Below are 19,116 nucleotides of genomic sequence, written 5' to 3'. Positions count from 1 at the left end.
ACTCACTGTATAAACAAAGCTTCTCCAATCACCCTACCTAAAGCTGATTTCACTGTTTCCGTTTGACCAATTACTTAGCCTGCTCTGCTGCCTTCCATGATTTATGCATATATAAACCTTTGCCCCTGCTTTAAAACTGTACCTTTTATTTTATAATGTCTGCTTGCATTCTTCCTAGAAAGATGAATCACTTCACACTCTCTACATTAATTATGATCTGCCACTTGTCTGCTCATTTCAGATTAGAAGGCTGCAAATGTAACCCCACTGTTTGAGAAAACAGGGAATTACAGATCTGTTAGCCTGAAGTCAGCACTACTGAAAACACTAGAACTTTTATAAAAGATGCAATTAGTGGATATTTAGATCATAATTGTCTGATTAGACGGTCAGTCTGAATTTATGGAGGGGAAGTAATGTTTGACAAATCCAACTGGCGTTCATTCATTGAGACTGAATTCTTGTAGAGTCAATAAGGTAGGATTTGGTGCATTTGGATTTTCAGAAGAATCTTGTTAAAGCCCATCGTCGGAGATTGGTAACCAAAATTAAATAACATGCAATTGAGCAACTTACTCATTGTTTGAGGATTGGTTAATAGACAGAAAGTAAAGAGTAGGAATAAATTGATCAATTGGGGAAGCAACAACCTGGTAGTAATGTCACTGAACTGGTAATCCAGAAACCCATACGAGAGTTCTGGGTTCATGAGTGTGAATTTCAATATAGCAGACAGTGAAATTTCAAATTCTGTAAAAATCTGAAATTAACCTTGCTTAATGGTGGCCATGTAAGCATTTTCAGTTGTTGTGAAAACAATCTGGTTCACCAATATCTCATGAGAAAGGAAATCTTCCATTCTTAATATAGTCTGGCCTACATGTGACTCCAGACCCATGATAATGTGGCTGACATTTAACTGCCCTCTAGGCAAGTAGAAATGAGCAATAAATACAAGCCTTGCCAAAAGTGTCCACATCCCAGGGATAGATTTTTAAAAGAAAATCTGATTGGCATACCATTGACCAGCATCATAGATATCTCTACAGTGCCATTCAGTCTGCACCAGCCCTCCAAAAAACATTCCACCCAAGCTCAGTCCCCAACCCCATTCCCAAAACACCACATTTGCCATGGCTAATGCACCAATCCTGCACATCCCTAGACACAACAGACAATTTAGCATGGCCAATTGCCATAACTTGTACATCTTTGGACTGTGGGAAGAAATCAGAGTACCTAGTGGAAACCCATAAAGACACAGGAGCATATGCAGACTCTACACAGACATTCGCCCAAGGTTGGAATCAAACCCAGGACTGTGGTAATGGAAAACCACGGTGCTAATCACTGAGCCACCGTGCCATCCAGTGACGTGGTACCACGAGGATCAGTGCCTGATTAACAATCTGTTAACAATCTATATCAGTGATTTGGATCTGAAGATCAAATATTGTGTTTCCAAGCTTGCAGGGATGCAAAAAGGTTCCCAGGGAGATTTAGATAGAATTTAACCTGGTTAAGTGTGAGAATACCCATTTTGGTAATAGGAATAAATATGCAGATTATTTTTTAAATGTTGAAAAATTAGGAAGTGTTGTCCAGTGGAACTTGGGTGTCCTTGTTAATAAGTCACTGAAAGTTAAAATGCAGCTGCAGCAAACAGCATGTCAACCTTTATAATGAGGATATCAGCACAGGTGCAAAGAAGACTTTTTCAATTATATAGAGACTACAACTGGAGTATTGTGTATAGTTGCCAGAAAAGGTGTGTAGCAGAGGGTAATGCAACTAATTTCTGGGATGGTGGAACAATGGAGATGAATGGCCTACTCCTGCTTCTATGTTCACGAATCTATGAATCTTTCTGTCTTTTCAAACTTTTACACAACCATCCTCACAGTTTGTAATGCTTCAAAGTTTTGCATTGTGCACAAGTTCTGAAATTATTTGATACCTCTCCATCGTTCAATTTCATCTGCCATTCTCTGCTCATTCCACTCCTCTATCTCGGCACTCTGTATTCCATCTCTCAATGTGAAACTTGAAGTTTCAATGCCACTTTCTTGCATTTGTGCACATTAGACACAGTGACATTCATCTTGCATTCCTATGACATATGTGGATTCAATATTTGGAACTCACTGTGATTTACATTTTACACCTCATTTATAATCATCTCTAGATGCCAGTACACGTGAAGTTCTATCTGCTGGTGTATATTATTCTTGAGGCATATCCCTTTTATAGAATCGTAGAATTCTACAGTACAGAAAGAGGCCATTTGGTCCATCACATCTGTGCTGGCTCCTGAAAAAGATACCCAACTAGTCCCACTCTCTCTAGCCGATCTCCATAATGTCCTAAATTAATCACTTTTTCAAATATATTTCCAGCTCTCTTTTGAAACCTTCCATGAAATCTGCTTCTATCACTCTCCCATTAAGTGCAATCCAAATCCTAACAACTCTGAGTAAGGAAATTTCTCCTCTCACTCCTTACGACAGTTTTGAAATTTTAGCTCTTGCTACTGAAGTGCCAACTAGTGAAAATGGTGTATCCGTCTTTACCCTGGTGAAATTTTTCATGATTTTGAATACCTCAATAAGGTCACCTCTCAACCTTATCTGCTGCAAGGAAAATAAGCCTAATATCGTGATCTTATATCTAAAATCCCTCATCAAATATCCCTCATCCAAGTATCATTCTAGCAAATCTCCTCCTTTGCACACTCTCCAGGGCTTTAATATGTTTCCTTAAGTAAGGCACCCAAAATTGAACACAATACTCCAAATACGGTCTGACCAATGATTTGTAGAGATGTCGCATCACTACCTTGCTTTTATATTCAATGCCTCTATCTATAAATCCAAGGATCCTTTTTTTAACAACTGTTTCAACTTGCTTGACCACCTTCAGAGAATTATGCACTTGAACCCTAAGGTTCCTCTGCTCCTGTAAGCCTCTCAAAGTTGTACTTTCTAAGTCTGTATTTTCCCCCCATGTTTCTTCTACCAAAATGCATTACCTCAGTTCTCTGCATTGAAATTCATTTGTCAGAATCTACCTATTTAGTGAATTTATAAATGTGAAGCCACTCTCAGCTTCATCCTCGCAAATCACTATTCCCTCTACCCTAATATAATTTGCAATTCTCCAAATCAGCCAGAGAAATGCTAATCTATACCTAGCCTCCGTTCCTTATCTTTTAGCCAAATTTTAATCTGTGCTGCCAAGGGTCCATCAATCCGATACAATTCTGATTTGCTAACCAGCCTGCCAAGTGGCACAATATCAAATGCTTTCTGAAAGTCCAAGAATATAACATCCATAGCACTATCCTCATCTACTGCTTGTGTCACCTTATCAAAGAACTCAAATTTGGCAGCTGTGACCTGCCCTTGACAAAGCCATGTTGACTAACTGTCAAGTATTAACTTATTTCTCTGGGTTTATATTTGTATAATTCCATATTTTGACTTCCACCAATTTTGCCACTATTGATGTCAAACTGACAGGTCTGTAGTTTCCTAAGTTAACCTTTACCCCTTTCTTAAACAATGGAAGGCATCACATTTGCAATCCTTTAGTCCTCATGGACTAATCTTGTGTTAAGAGAGAGTTGAAAAATTTCTGGTAATGCGTCTACGATTTGTTCCCTTATCCCTCTCAGCAATCTAGGATGCATCCCATTTGGCCCCAGTGAATTTTCAACCTAGAGTGCTTCCAGCCTTTATAGCAACACTTCTTTATTGATCACTATAATGGTCAGTTCTTCAACACCCACATTTTCAACTGGGAGATTGCCATCATCTTCAATTTCATAAAGACAAGCAAGTGTTATTTAATACCTCAGCTATATCCTTTGCTTCAGTGAGCAGTTTACCCTGCTTGTATTACAGGCCCCACCCCATTGTGTTCTGAGAAGGATTCGTTGGACCCGAAACATTAACTCTGATTTCTCTTCATAGGTGCTTCCTGACCTGCTGAGCTTTTTTTTACAGCAATTTCTGTTTTTGTTTGATTTCCAGCATCTACTGTTCTTTTGGATTTCTGCACCCTATTCACCTCTTCTGAAAGTGACCCATTTTTCATCATTTTTCCCAGTTTTATGCATTTCAGTCAACCAGCTTCAGTCCAACTTTTAGACTCCTAAAATCTGCTTTTTTTAGACCCCTAAAAACGCATAAATCTTATGAGCTTGTTCCTATTGGGCTAATGTACCAATGTTAAAGTGGTACTTTTATGAAGCTTGGTGAATTCAAGCTTTCACCAAAGTTGTTCAGGACCCTGATCCAGAAGTAAGCCCCACATCCATTTTGAATAGACTGTATTTTTGCCAATGGGTGAGAGAGGTGGATATATTTCACACATTGGGAATCTAGCAGGCTTAAATGAACTTATTGCAGAGTTTATCAGACCCCAGTTTTGCTGGATTGCAGTCCATTTCCTGCAGTGTATGACTTAAATTTTAAATGTCTGTGAAAGTGCATAAAAGGTGGACAGGTTTGTGGAACTATTTTAAAAAGTCAAGTAATTAAAACCCACTGGCCTTTAAAGTTTAGGCAAAAAGCCTGTTGTGTTTCTCAGTTGAAGAAAATAAGTCCTTTCAATTTCAATTGCTGTTTGCTATCACAAGCATGAGAGCTACCTTTATGCTGTCAGCACTGTTTGACTGCTTCCATAACCTATCGTTATCACAACAGGGGCTTGTGGTTTCACAGTGATTGCCAGCAGCAAGAGATGATTTCGGGATTAGCTATCTTTGGTATATGTCTATGAATACTAATGTTTGTTTTCCAAAGGGATTTAAGGACTTGAAATAATTTAAGTAAATTGAATTGACTTTTATAAATTCAGTATTTTATGGATAATGACATTGTCAATAGACATCTGGAATATTATTCAATATGATCATAGTTCCTGAGGTCTGCATTTGGTAGGCACCAGCTGTGTTGGCATGGAAAGTTTAAGTGCACAGGTTAATTAGTAAGAATATCAGTTAGCATGATTGCCGCTATGTTAAGTTTAGGGCAAACGAAGGTGAGTTTCGGGTCATAGTTTGTTGAGCTTTGCACCAAGTTTTTAAGAGGGGTTGTAAGGGAATAGAATGGCATTAGTTGACATGGAAGTTGTGAGGGACCATGGTGAGTATTTGGGGTTAACTTGGATGGCATGTGGGGAGTGGTGGGTTAGTGAAGGATGAGGACTAAAGGGCGTACTGACTTTTACACTAAGTGAGATGAAGTCTTTGAACACTAAGATAGTTCTTTTAAAGCTGTGTTGCTCAGCATTCGGCAACCCTTCTGGCAAGTGTTTCCAGAGGAGGTGTGGCCAATTCTGACATAATCTCCCAATGCCCCTCCCTGTGCAGATCCCAGAATCAACATATGGCCGGCTGAGGTTGTTTCTGCTTGACACGAGTGAGCCAAACTGGGAATTTTCATGACTCTGCACATACCTGTTAGAAGCAAAATGTGCGTCTTTGTATGAATTTGTTAGATTTAAGGTACTTTTACTGTTTCCCGGAAGTTATGGCTCCCTTGTAATTAGGTAGGGAACAGCAGCAGAATCTTGTGTGCATGCTCCTGCATTTTAAATAAATTATCAATTTTAACAAACTTGAGTTATTTAAATTCTTATTTCTACTGTTTGGAAATGCTCATTCAAAAATTTAAAGACAATATTAGATGTTAATGCAGAAATATTTAACTGTGGTCCTCTAGTAGGATGTGAAGTTAAAACAGTTCAAGGAGATGGTACAGAAATGCAAAAAAAAAATTCTCAAATTTAACACGTTTCATCCATGTTGTAAATATACTCACAATGAGTAGACAATGAAAAAAGGCAGTATTTTAACACAGTAATGTACATTGCATATTTTACATTTTCATTTAATTGTATTCAAAATTGCAATGTTTTAATCAGGTGATGATGTTCTGGAAGAAGGAAATCAGGTGTCCCTTGTTGTTGTGTGGCCTTCCCATGACTCAAGACCCAAGCAATGTGATTGACTCCTACTGAATTCTAGAATGGCCTGACGAGCCACTCAATTCAGGGGAAATTAGGGAGAGGCAATAAAAAGCTGGCCTTCTCGTCGATACCAGTCACATGATTTTTTTAAAATAAAAGATACTCATATACTGGTATATATCTGATTAAATGTCAGCCATGCGTCATATGAATAGCACCCTGAGGAAGTATGTCAATTTTGTTAATACTCTGGATTTGACAGAGCAGCCACACACTTTGGATTTGTAGCTGGAGTGGAATTGGATTTGAATTTGACTCTACGATAATTCAGTTGGGAATATTTTATGTTTAAGGTCCACCCCATTATCTAAGTTCTGCCTTTCTCTTCCTTTCAAAGATTCATGATTTATACTACATAATAATTGAAATAAAAAGAAACAGTCAGAGATTTGCTGGAGATATATATGCATGCTCAATGGCTAGAATTTAAATTTGAGGTAGTAACTTCATCCAGCAGCCACTAAATCAAGGCTGGATCCTGTGACTGCCTGCTTTGGTTGCCAATACTGAATTTTAAGTTTTATGTTCAACTGGTTGCAAATAGACTTAGTTTTTCCTCCTCTGAGGCATTACCTTAACTTTAGGCTGCCAGTCAGCAATTTAGTCCTATCCATGTACCAGGAGTGATGGCTACTGCTTGAACTACAGTAGTCCCTGCACTGGAGGCCAAAGTTGAGGTGAATGGTGTTAGCACGCTGGGACAAATGGAAGGTGGTTGAGAATAGAGGAGGGTAAGTTTCAAGTGGAGGGAGCCATGCTTCTGGAGGCTGTTTTTGTGACACAGGATAACAAAGAGGGCAGAAACACCCAGAGGCCCTTAGAATTCAGTTATTTGGCTATTTAATGCCTCAGTTTTGGTGTGTGCCAATTGGCTACCAACCTGATCACCTGTATAATATGAGTGGAGATGGCTAGGCCTGACACTACAATATCCAACCTGCCTGCCAGTCCCCTCCCTCTTGGGAGGGGCAAGATTTGTTGGTCTTACGTGATGTAAACGTAAACTAACTTAGCTCAGTTGGTAACTGTTGGCTTGCAAAGTACAGCGATGTCAACAATATGGGTTCAATTCTCATTGGCTGAAGTTACTGTGAAGGACCCTCATTCTCAACCTCTCCCCTGCCTGAGGCCTGGTGACCCTTGGGTTAAACCATCACCAGTTGTTTCTTCTCAATGAGAGAACAGCCTGTGGTATGATAGGACTTTACCTTACTGGTAAAACCAGAGTTCTTCCTAAAGCAACAGCATTCCTATTTGCAAATCATTTGTACATTGGTGACAGAAAACATTGAGCAAATACAGTCCTCTGTCAGTTTTCACACGGAGATTAAGAGTGCTGATTGCCAAAATATTGGTTCGTAACTGTTTACCATCCTTTTCTTGAAATAAAAAGCTGTGGGGACGCCTTAAGCAGAAGAAAGAAAATAGAAGGAAAGACCGGACATTGACTAAAATCCTTTTGTGTTTGCAGTTATTTCTGAGAATACATTTGTTTCTTCATCAATCACAAAGTCGCAGAGGCATGTAATCATATAAAAATTCGATTTAGTATTTTGTTTAAAATACCAATTTCCTAAAAGTCCTCCCTGCAAGAAACCATTTGACTGCCTTTGGTTTATCTTCATCTAACGCTTTGTTTTCATGTGACCTGCTAATTCACCTTTTTTTAAAAAGGTGATTTTTTTTAAAAAGTGAATTCATGGTTCAATTAATTACATGTGGACACCTACTTTTAGTATGTTTGTTCACAATTTTATTGCGCAGCTAAATCTCACTTCCGGAATGCTAATTTAATATTGTTCACAATCAAAGTAATTTGATGTTTGATGAGTACCATTGAAATCGAGTTCCCATTGTCAGCCTGTGCTGTGGCAGGTGAGGCTGTAAGTTGTTTGTTTGTGAGGAGGTATCAATAGCATAACTGAGACATTGTACATGAGAAAAGAGTCTTTAAAGTATAATTGTTATTATACAATAAATTTTGGAGCTGCTCAGAAGAGTAATCACTTTAAATTTCATTCCTGTCTACATAAGGCATTGTCTTAGAGCACCTAGAAATAATAACAGAATATAGACTTTGACATTTTATAAACTTAACTATTCAGGACAGGCACTGCACAACAAAACATAGCCAAGTGGTGAATTGCTTACTGTGCCTCCAATAAAGAAAAGAGAATCTCATCAGTGCTTGCTGTGCTAGTGAGAAGGTTTTCTCCATCGTGTTATACGTTTTGCATTACAATTCTTGGCTTCATTCCAATACAGACATAATTTCAAGCAAAATGTTTCAGTTTGGATCAATAGAATGTAAAATCAGCATTGATGAAGGGCGTGACATGGAACTGATAAATGGTATGGGATAGATTTTGCATTGTCAGCATTGGTAGAGGGTGAGATACGAAATCAGTGTAGCTGTTTTTATTTTGCCCATTGTCAAATGAACTAGTTTGCAATTTTGTTTGCAGAACTCCAGTTATAGTTGTCCCCACCCCAGCCTTAAGCTGTATGAAAGCTGCAGATTAATTAATTTTCTCTGGTCCTACCATAACTATTTTTTCCTTTCCTTGGTAAGGAGCATTTACTCCGGATATTCAATTTTGGAGTTTTCCGGCTAGTACAGTACGTGTCCTTTTAATGGAGGCCACAGGATTGGTGTTTTCTGCCAAAACTATGCAAACTGAAAGGAGCTTAGGCGAATGAGTGTAATGCATTCTGTCACTGGTACATACTACAAACGTGCACTGCCACTAATGGAGGGAATGCTGTTGAAAGTAGTAGATGGAATGCAGATCAAGTGGTCTATTTTGTCCTGATCGTGTGGGACTTGTTAACTGTTCCAGCAGGTCAACCTGTCCAGTCACCTGGGATCTAGGATCAGAGATAATGGGAACTGCAGATGCTGGAGATTCCAAGATAATAAAATGCGAGGCTGGATGAACACAGCAGGCCGAGCAGCATCTCAGGAGCACAAAAGCTGACGTTTCAGGCCTAGACCCTTCATCAGAGAGGGGGATGGGGGAAGGGAACTGGAATAAATAGGGAGAGAGGGGGAGGCGGACCGAAGATGGAGAGTAAAGAAGATAGGTGGAGAGAGTGTAGGTGGGGAGGTAGGGAGGGGATAGGTCAGTCCAGGGAAGACGGACAGGTCAAGGAGGTGGGATGAGGTTAGTAGGTAGCGGGGGGTGCGGCTTGGGGTGGGAGGAAGGGATGGGTGAGAGGAAGAACCGGTTAGGGAGGCAGAGACAGGTTGGACTGGTTTTGGGATGTAGTGGGTGGGGGGGGGGAAGAGCTGGGCTGGTTGTGTGGTGCAGTGGGGGGAGGGGATGAACTGGGCTGGTTTAGGGATGCAGTAGGGGAAGGGGAGATTTTGAAACTGGTGAAGTCCACATTGATACCATATGGCTGCAGGGTTCCCAGGCGGAATATGAGTTGCTGTTCCTGCAACCTTCAGGTGGCATCATTGTGGCAGTGCAGGAGGCCCGTGATGGACATGTCATCAAGAGAATGGGAGGGGGAGTGGAAATGGTTTGCGACTGGGAGGTGCAGTTGTTTGTTGCGAACTGAGCGGAGGTGTTCTGCAAAGCGGTCCCTAAGCTTGGTTTCCCCAATGTAGAGGAAGCCGCACCGGGTACAGTGGATGCAGTATACCACATTGGCAGATGTGCAGGTGAACCTCTGCTTGATGTGGAATGTCATCTTGGGGCCTGGGATGGGGGTGAGGGAGGGGGGGTGAGGGAGGAGGTGTGGGGACAAGTGTAGCATTTCCTGCGGTTGCAGGGGAAGGTGCCGGGTGTGGTGGGGTTGGAGGGCAGTGTGGAGCGAACAAGGGAGTCACGGAGTGAGTGGTCTCTCCGGAAAGCAGACAGGGGAGGGGATGGAAAAATGTCTTGGGTGGTGGGGTCGGATTGTAAATGGCGGAAGTGTCGGAGGATCTAGGAGCTGATTTCATTCTTGGTTACTGGACAAGTTAGTTATTATAATATAATCCAGGAGGTGCTGTGTCACCCTGGATGGCCATTAAGGAAAACCTATTTTATTCAGCTCAACAGTTCTGTTCTAGTTCTCAAAGACAGTGACTTTGGCAGGTGCAGTTGCATTTCAGACACCTTGTTCATGCAGTTCCCTCTCAGTTATGTCAAGGGCACATAATGCTTCAGGCTTTTAAAGTTGCCCCAAGCAGCAACATTTGCCAGAAGTTTTTTACTGAAACAAGACTCTCAAATCTCAGCTGTTATTCTTTTGACTCAATTTCAGACCTTTGTGCCAATTCAATAATGAAATAGAAGTTTTGCATAATATTTATAGGCCATTTAGCTCATTGTCCATGCCAGAGTTTATATATTGTATTTGAGCTCAACAGCATAGCTTTCTAGTTGAGCACTTGCATATTTAAGTGCGTTAGGCTAGAAACACCTATAATTATACACATCAGTGTACCTATAGCAAACTTGAACTCCTACCATCTTCACTCAAGCCTGGAGGTCCAACCACAAATTCCAGAGACATGGTAATCTGGCAGTGTTACCACCTGCCAAAGTATATATCAGTGGGAAGTGCCTTTGCTGAGCCAATCATCTTCAGAGGCAGAATTATCAGGAGGCATAGTTACTGGTGATAGAACTATCCTGACTGACCCCAGCATCTGGCTATTTCATTTCCTATTGATGACATACCTTCTGCAGTCCCAGCAGAAAGCATCTTTATCTCTTAAGAAGGTGTAGAAGCATGTGTGGCTTTGCAAATGTATAATGATTTAGGTAGTTATTCAGGTTATAACATGCAGGATTTAATTGCATTTGTTCGCTTATTAGAATTTTTGTCTTTGGTTTCAGCTTTGAAAGTGTTAGGCCTCTGTTTTGAAAGTGTTAACAGTGTCACTGGTTATTGCTATAATATCGATGCAGTTTTTTAATGTTAACATTTGCTGCATCTAGTTTCAGTCCATCATCAGCTGAAATAGACTGATTCTATTTCAGCTAAGTAGTTAGCAGCAGCTTATATTTTAGAATTATTTGTAATCACTAACACACTTTTTCGTCTCCCACACATCTTTTTCTTGATATCCATATGTCGATTTATACTGTGACATTACTTAAATGTCACGTTATTTGCATATGATCAGCAGTTTGAATAGTGTTCAAAATTAAATCTTTCACATCAATAAAACAACTGGGAAAAAAAACATGCAAGTTTGACGTAATACAAGTTGACCTATGTGTTGTGTGATACTTAGTAAATCAACAATAACTAGACATTGTGAAAGGAACTCAAGACAGACTGCTTTTTTCAAGGCATTTTAACAATGGTATTTCATTTTAAGTCCTTGCATGTTCAGAATCATGGAATTCTTACAGTACAGAAGGAGACTATTTGGCCTATTGTATCTGGACAATCTGAGCATTTTAACTTATTGACAATCTCCCACCTTTTTGTCCATAATCTGCATGTTGCTTCTATTTAAATAAATCTTGTTTCTATTTATATAAACACCCAATACCCTCTTGAATACCTCAATTGAACCTGCCTATACCACATTGCCAAGCCAACCATTCCATACACTACTTGCACATGGCAAAGTTTTCTCCCTAGACATTTGCTGCTTTCGCGAAACGCTTCAAAACTGTGCTGTCTAATTCTCAATCCATTTACTAATGGGAAGTGTTTCCCTATCTGCTCTGCCCAGATTCTCCATGATTTTGAATACTTCTGTCAAATCTTCTCTCCACTTTAGATCTGATTTAGGATTTAATCTTTATTGTCATGTGTACTCACGTACAGGAGTACAGTGGTGAGCTTTCAATGTTGCCACACGTGGCATTTTTTAAGTACAAGTACCTAGGTACAAAAACTTAATAAGGTAGAAGGAAGTAAGGAACAAAGTTCAAAGTTAAACATTACAGTCTTCTTTGGTATTAAGTTAGAAAATAAAGAAATAAAGCCAAAAGTTCAACTAGTGCAGTCTTTTTCAAGTGTTTAGTCATGCTGGGATGGCACTTCCTACAAAAGCTTGATCTCCTCTGCTTTGGCACCCTTTCCCTTGTCATGGCTCAACCGCCCCTGCCCTTGTTGTTTCAGATGTTGGAGGAACCTCAATCACTGCTGAGATCTCAGATAGCCAAAGTCTGGATATAGACCTTTAGCTACTACCACACACTGGATTACCAAAGCCCTATTTCAGGCTTACTCCTCTCTGCTATAAACAGTCCCAACTTCTCCAATCTATCAGAAGTCAAAGAGCATAACAGCACAAAGAAGCCCCTTAAGACCATTGAATTTGTACCAGCTGAGGAGGAGGCAATGGCCCGCTGGACTGTTAATTCAGAGACTCGGATAATATTCTGGGGACCCGGGTTTGAATCTCACCACAGAAGATGGTGGAATCTGAATTCAATAAAATGTCCAGAATTATGAATCTAATGATGACCATTGGCCCATTGTCGATTTGTCAGAAAAACCCATCTGGTTCACTAATGTCCTTTAGGGAAGGAAACCACCATCCTTACCTGGTCTGGCCTACATGTGACTTCAGACTCAGCAATGTGGTTGACTCTGAGCTGTCCTCCGGGCAATAAAAGATGGGCAATAAATGCTGCCTGGCCAGCAACACCCTCATCCTGTTAATGAATAAAGAAATCAACAGTCACCAAGCACCTTATTACTCTAAAGCCCATTTCCTCGCCCTTGGTCCATAGTTTTGTACACCATGGCATTTTTACATGTTAGTCTGAATACACCTTGAATGTTGTAATGGTGCCCATCCTCTACCACTCTTCTAGGCAATGAGTTCCATATATCCTCCACACACTTATTAAAAATAAAAACATCCTTTAATTCCCCCCAAGTCTCCTATCCCTTACCTTAAATCTCTGCCCCCTGATTATTGACCCCTTAGGTTTGATCCTGTCCTTGCTATCAATGCCCATCATAATTTTATAGACCACAATATGACACCCCCTCTCAGCCTTCTCTGCTTCAAAGAAAACAACCTTAACCTTTCCGTCACTCTCTTTGCTTGAAATGCTCCAACGCAGATGCCATTCAGGTGAATCTTCTCTGCATCCTTTCCAGAGCAATAATATCCTTCCTATAGTGTGGCAACTAGACTGCACAGCCCGCTAGCTGTGACCTAATCATTCTTTTACATCTCTATCATAATCTCCCACTTCCCTTGTAACCTGTGCCTTGACTAACAAAGGAAAATATCCCATATGCCTCCTTAACAACGCTATTTACCTGTCCTTTTGCATTGAAGATCTGTGTATGTGCATACCAAGGCCCTGCTGAGGCTCAATGCTAATGCTGAGAGTTCTACTAATCATCATGTATTCCCTAGATAAAAACTGAAAGAACTCTGGATGCTGTAAATCAGGAACAAAAACAAAAAATGCTGGAAAAGCTCAGCAGGTCTGGCAGCATCTGTGAAGAGAAAAACAGTTAACGTTTCAGGTCTGGTGACCCCTCCTCAGAACTGATGGTGCCTGCAAAACGTCAGTTTATATACAGAAAATGGGGAGGTAGGTGGGGTGGGGAGTAAATGATAGGATAGAGCCTAAAGAGAGAGAGAAGAACAGTTGGACATACAAAGGAGTTGATAACGATCATACCTGGAAGGTACGTTTGGGCCCTTGGATACTGGGGAGGGGGGAGGTCAATTGGCAGGTGTTACACCTTCGCCGGTTACAGGGGAAGGTGCTGTGAGGCTGTGGGGGTATGTTGGAGGTGAAGGAAGCGTGGACTAGGGTGTCCCAGAGGTAACGTTCCCTGTGGAAAGCGGACAAGGGGAGGGGAATATGTGTCTGGTGGTGGCATCTTGCTGGAGGTGGCAGAAATGGCATCTGAAGCAGCACTTCATCTGCACTTCACAGAATCTCTACTGCGTTTGCTGCTCACAATGTGGTTTCCTCCAATATTGGGGAAACGAAGTGTAGATTGGGTGACCGCTTTGCAGAAAATCTACGTTCTGCTCGCAAAAAAGACCTACCTGTTGCGTGCCACTTTAACACACCACACCCTGTTCCCTGACCAACATCTATTTATCTGGCTTGCAGCAGTGCTCCAGTGAAGCTCAATGCAAGCTGGAAGAACAACACCTCATTTTTCTACTTGGGGACCCTGCAGTCTTCCGGACTCTTTATCGAGTACAAGACTTTTTGGGCCTAAACTCTCCCCATGCCCCAGCCCCGAACCCCACACACTAGGCCTTGTTATCAGAGAGCCTGCCATTATACACTACACACTAATAGTCCCCATTAACAATGGTTCACCTTCCTAGGCGATAGAAACTGCCGATGGCGGAGTCTGAGAACACTAGGTGTCAGACTAAAGGAACACAGCAGGTCAGGCAGCATCAGAGAAGCAGTAAAGTTTTGGGTCTGGACCCTTCTTCAGAAATGGGGAAGTGGAAGGGGACTCTGAAATCAGTAGAGAGTGGGGGACAGTGATAGAAGGTGGCTGGTGGAGCAGATAGGTGGAGAGAAGATGGGCAGGTCAAGAAGGCGGGATTGAAGCTGGTAAAGGTGAATGTAGGTAGGAAGTTGAGATGGGGGTTGGTCAGTGAGATAGGAGGAGCAGATAGGTGGGAGAGAAGACAGGACAGGTCAAGGAGGCAGGGACGAAAGGGTGGGTGGGGTCTAGCCTTGGGATGAGCTCAGGGGTAGAGAGATTTTGAAGCTCGTAAAGTTGACATTGAGAACATTGGGCTGGAGGGTTCCAAGGCAGAATACAAGGTGCTGTTCCTCCAGTTTTCAGGTGGCATCGTTGTGACACTGGAGGAGGCCCAGGATGGACATGTCGTCCGGGGAGTGGGACGGGAAGTTGAAGTGGTTCACAACTGGGTGGTGGTGGTTTTGTTGTTGCGAACAGAGCATAGGCACTCCACAAAGCGGTCTCCAATCCTCCGTTTGGTTTCCCCGATGTAGAGGAGGCCACATCGGGAACAACAGATACAATACACCACATCAGATGTGCAGGTGAACATCTGTTTGATGCAGAAGGTTTTCTTAGTGCCTGGGATGGAGGTGAGAAGTGAAGTGTAGGGGCAGGTGTAGCACCTCCTGCGGTTGCAGGGAAAGGTGCTGGGATTGGTGGGGCTAGTGGGGAGTGTAGAGTGGATGAGGGAATCACGGAGAAAGCAGTCCCACTGGAAAGTAGATATGGGTGGCAAGGGAAATATATTCTTCATAGTGGGGTCAGATTGCAGGTTGCAGCAGTGGCGGGGAATGATATGTTGAATCCGAAGGTTGGTGGGGGACAAGGGGAATTCTGTCTTTGTTTTGTTGCGGGGAGGGGCTGTTAGGGCTGAGGTGGGGGAAACGCAATAGATGCGGTCAAGGGCATTTTTGACCACTGTGGGAGAGAAATTGCGGTCCTTGAAAAAAATGAGGGACATTTGGAATGTCTGGGAGTTGAAAGTCTCATCTTGGGAGTGGAGGCGGAGGAGTTGGGAATAGGGGATCACATTCTTGCAGGAAGGTGGGTGAGAGGAGGTGTAGTCTAGGTAGCTATGGGAGTTGATGGACTTGAAATACTATCAGTTTCCAGGTGGTTAGCACAGATGGAGTTGAAGAGGCCCAGGAAGGAGAGAGAGGTATCAGAGATGGTCCAGGTGAACTTGCGTTTCAGGTGGAAGGTGTTAAAGTGGATGAACTGTTCGAGCTCCTCATGGGAGCACGAGGCTGCGCCGATACAGTCATTGATGTAACGGAGGAAGAGGTGGGGGATAGGGCCAGTGTAGCTGTGGAAGCGGGACTGTTCCACATATCCTACAGAGAGGCAGGCATAGCTTGGGCCCATGCAGGTTACCCATGGCCACCTCGTTAGTCTGTAGGAAGTGGGAGGACTTGAACGAGAAGTTGTTAAGGGTGAGGATAAGTTTGGTTAGGTGGTAAGGATGTCAGTGGAGGGGGACTAGCTGGGCCTGCTGGAGAGGAAGAAATGGAGGGCTTTTAGGCCATCTGCATGGGGAATGCAAGCATACAGGAATTGGACGTCTATTCACCCTTTCAGCCAGATCATTATAGACAATAGGTGCAGGAGTAGGCCATTTGGCCCTTTGAGCCAGCACCACCATTCATTATGATTATGGCTGATCATCCACAATCATTATCCTGTTCCTGCCTTATCCCCATAACCCTTGATTCCACTATCTTTAAGAGTTCTATCCATCACTTTCTTGAAAGTATCCAGAGACTTGGCCTCCACTGCTTTCTGGGGAAAAGCATTCCATATATCCACCGCTCTCTGGGTGAAGAATTTTTTCCTCAACTCTGTTCTAACTGGACTACCCCTTATTTTTAAACTCTGTCCTCTGGTTTTGGACTTGCCCATCAGCAGAAACATGCTTCCTGCCTCCACAGTGTCTAATCCCTTAATAATCTTATACGTCTCAATCAGAGCCCCCCTCACCCTTCTAAACTCAAGTGCATACAAGCCCAGTCGCTCCAATCTTTCAACATATGATAGTCCTGCCATTCTGGGAATTGATCTCGTGAACCTACGCTGTACTCCCTCAATAGCAAGAATGTCCTTCCTCAAATCTGGAGACCAGAACTGCACACAATACTGCAGGTGCGGTCTCACCAGGGCCCTGTACAGCTGCAGAAGGACCTCTTTGCTCCTATACTCAATTCCTCTTGTTATGAAGGCCAGCATGCTATTAGCTTTCTTCACTGCCTGCTGTACCTGCACGCTTGCTTTCATTGACTGATGTTCAAGAGCACCTCGATTAGATTCCCCACAGTGTGAAAACAGGCCTTTCGGCCCAACAAGTCCACACCATCCCTTGCAGCATCCCACCCAGACCCATCCCCCTTTAACCCACACACACCTGAACACTACGGGCAATTTAGCATGGCCAATCCACCTAGCCTGCACATCTTTGGATTGTGGGAGGAAACCGGAGCACCTGGAGGAAACCCACGCAGACACGGGGAGAATGTGCAAACTCCACACAGACAGTTACCCGAGGCAGGAATCGAACCCGGGTCCCCGGCGCTGCGAGGCTGCAGTGCTAACCACTGAGCCACCGTGCCGCCGATCTCATTGTACTTCTCCTTTACCTAACTTGACTCCATTTAGATAGTAATCTGCCTTCCTGTTCTTGCCACCAAAGTGGACATCCACACATTTATCCACATTAAACTGCATCTGCCATGCATCCGTCCACTCACTCAGCCTGTCCAAGTCACCCTGTATTCTCATAACATCCTCCTCACGTTTCACACTGCCACCCAGCTTTGTGTCATCAGCAAATTTGCTAATATTACTTTTAATGCCTTCATCTATATCATTAATGTACATTGTAAACAGCTGCGGTCCCATCACCGAACCTTGTGGTACCCCACTGGTCACCGCCTACCATTCCAAAAGGGACCCTTTTATCACTGCTGTTTGCTTCCTGTCAGCCAGTCAATTTTCAATCCAAATCAGCATTTTGCCCCCAATACCATGTGCCCTAATTTTGCTCACCAATCTCCTATGTGGGACTTTATCAAAGGCTTTCTGAAAGTCCAGATACACTACATCCAATGATTCTCCCTTGTCCATGTTCATCGATACATCCTCAAAATTCCAGAAGATTAGTCAAGCATGATTTCCCCTTCATAAATCCATGCTGACTCTGACCTATCCTGTTACTGCTATCCAAATGAGTTGTAATTTCATCTTTTATAATTGACTCCAGCATCTTTCCCACCACTGACGTCAGGCTAACTGGTCTATAATTCCCTGTTTTCTCTCTCCGTCCTTTCTTGAAAAGTGGGACAACATTAGCCACCCTCCAATCCGCAGGAACTGATCCTGAATCTATAGAACATTGAAAAATGATTACCAATGTGTCCATGATTTCTAGAGCTACCTCCTTAAGTGCCCTGGGATGCAGACCATCAGGTCCCGGGGACTTAACAGCCTTCAGACCTTAACAGTCTATCCAACACCATTTCCTGCCTAATATAAATTCCCTTCAGATCATCCATTACCCTAGGTCCTTCAGCCACTATTACATCTGGGAGATTGCTTGTGTCTTCCCTAGTGAAGACAGATCCAAAGTACCTATTCAACTCTTCTGCCATTTCATGGTTCCCCATAATAAGTTCGCCCGTTTCTGTCTTCAAGGGCCCAATTTTGTCACTCCTTTGTCTGCCCAACTGCCCCCTCTCTCTTAAGGCTCTATCCTGACGTTTACTCCTTAGCCCACCACCCCCCTGTTTGCTGCATATAAACTGATGTTTTCTCAGCCACCATCAGTTCTGAGGATGTCACTGGATCCAAAACATTAACTATGTTTCTGTCTTCACAGATGCTACCAGACTTTTCCAGAAACGTTGTCTGTGATGCTGCATTTAAATTATATATTACAGCAGCTGATGACTGTGGAAAAGGGGGCATGGTCTGCTTTACCTGTCTGTTTTACATTTTTCAGAATCTGTTGGTATAAAAGTAAAGGTCTTTGGAAACGCAGAATCATTATTGGAATCTCCTCTCTGTATATTCCTGAGGGTGGCCTCGTGGCTCGCTGGTTAGCACTGCTGCCACACAGCAAAAGGGACCAGGGTTCAATTCCATCCTTGGATGACTGGCTGTGTGGAGTTTGCACATTCTCCCAGTGTGTGCATAGGTTTCCTCTGGGTACTCTGGTTTCCTCCCATAGTCCAAAGATGTGCAGGCTAGGTGGATTGGCATGCTAAATTGCCCGTAGTGTTCAAGGATGTGTAGGTTAGGTCGGTTATAGGGGGTGCGTCTGGGTGGGATGCTCTGAGGGTTGGTGTGGACTTATTGGGCTGAAGGGCCTGTTTCCACACTGTAGGCATTCTGCGATTCTTTGAAGTTCTTCTGTTGTGTAAGAATGAAGGAAGAGAGTAGCAATCTGAGAATTCAGAAAATTGGACCACAAAAAGCGTGGAAACAAAACAGAAATTTCTGGGAAAGACCCGGAATGTTAACTCTGTTTTTTCCTTCACAGATGCTGCCTGACCTGCTGAGCTTTTCCAGCAATTTCTGTTTTGTTTCCTGATTTACAGCATCTGCAGTTCTTTCTTTTTTTGGGTTTAAATCCAGTTGTAAGCGTGTCTAATTCTTCAATCACAC

The 19,116-nt window shown here is 42.7% G+C and overlaps 1 protein-coding gene and 1 long non-coding RNA gene across 5 annotated transcripts in view; one reads left to right on the top strand and one right to left on the bottom strand.

The window, feature by feature from the left end:
* Positions 1 to 19,116, top strand: part of ssbp2b (single stranded DNA binding protein 2b) — a 359,324-nt gene that overhangs the window by 189,581 nt on the left and 150,627 nt on the right. The gene's annotated exons all lie outside the window — the stretch shown is intronic.
* Positions 1 to 19,116, bottom strand: part of LOC132209510 (uncharacterized) — a 71,466-nt gene that overhangs the window by 41,292 nt on the left and 11,058 nt on the right. Inside the window, exon 2 of the long non-coding RNA XR_009445640.1 lies at positions 12,537 to 12,647. This is a non-coding gene — a long non-coding RNA (uncharacterized LOC132209510). The remainder of the gene's footprint in view (positions 1 to 12,536; positions 12,648 to 19,116) is intronic.

The sequence above is a fragment of the Stegostoma tigrinum genome, chromosome 3 (assembly GCF_030684315.1).
Source record: "Stegostoma tigrinum isolate sSteTig4 chromosome 3, sSteTig4.hap1, whole genome shotgun sequence".
NCBI classification, from domain to species: Eukaryota; Metazoa; Chordata; class Chondrichthyes; order Orectolobiformes; family Stegostomatidae; genus Stegostoma; species Stegostoma tigrinum.
Note: the sequence above shows the minus strand (reverse complement) of the source record. Positions and strands in the feature narration are given on the sequence as shown.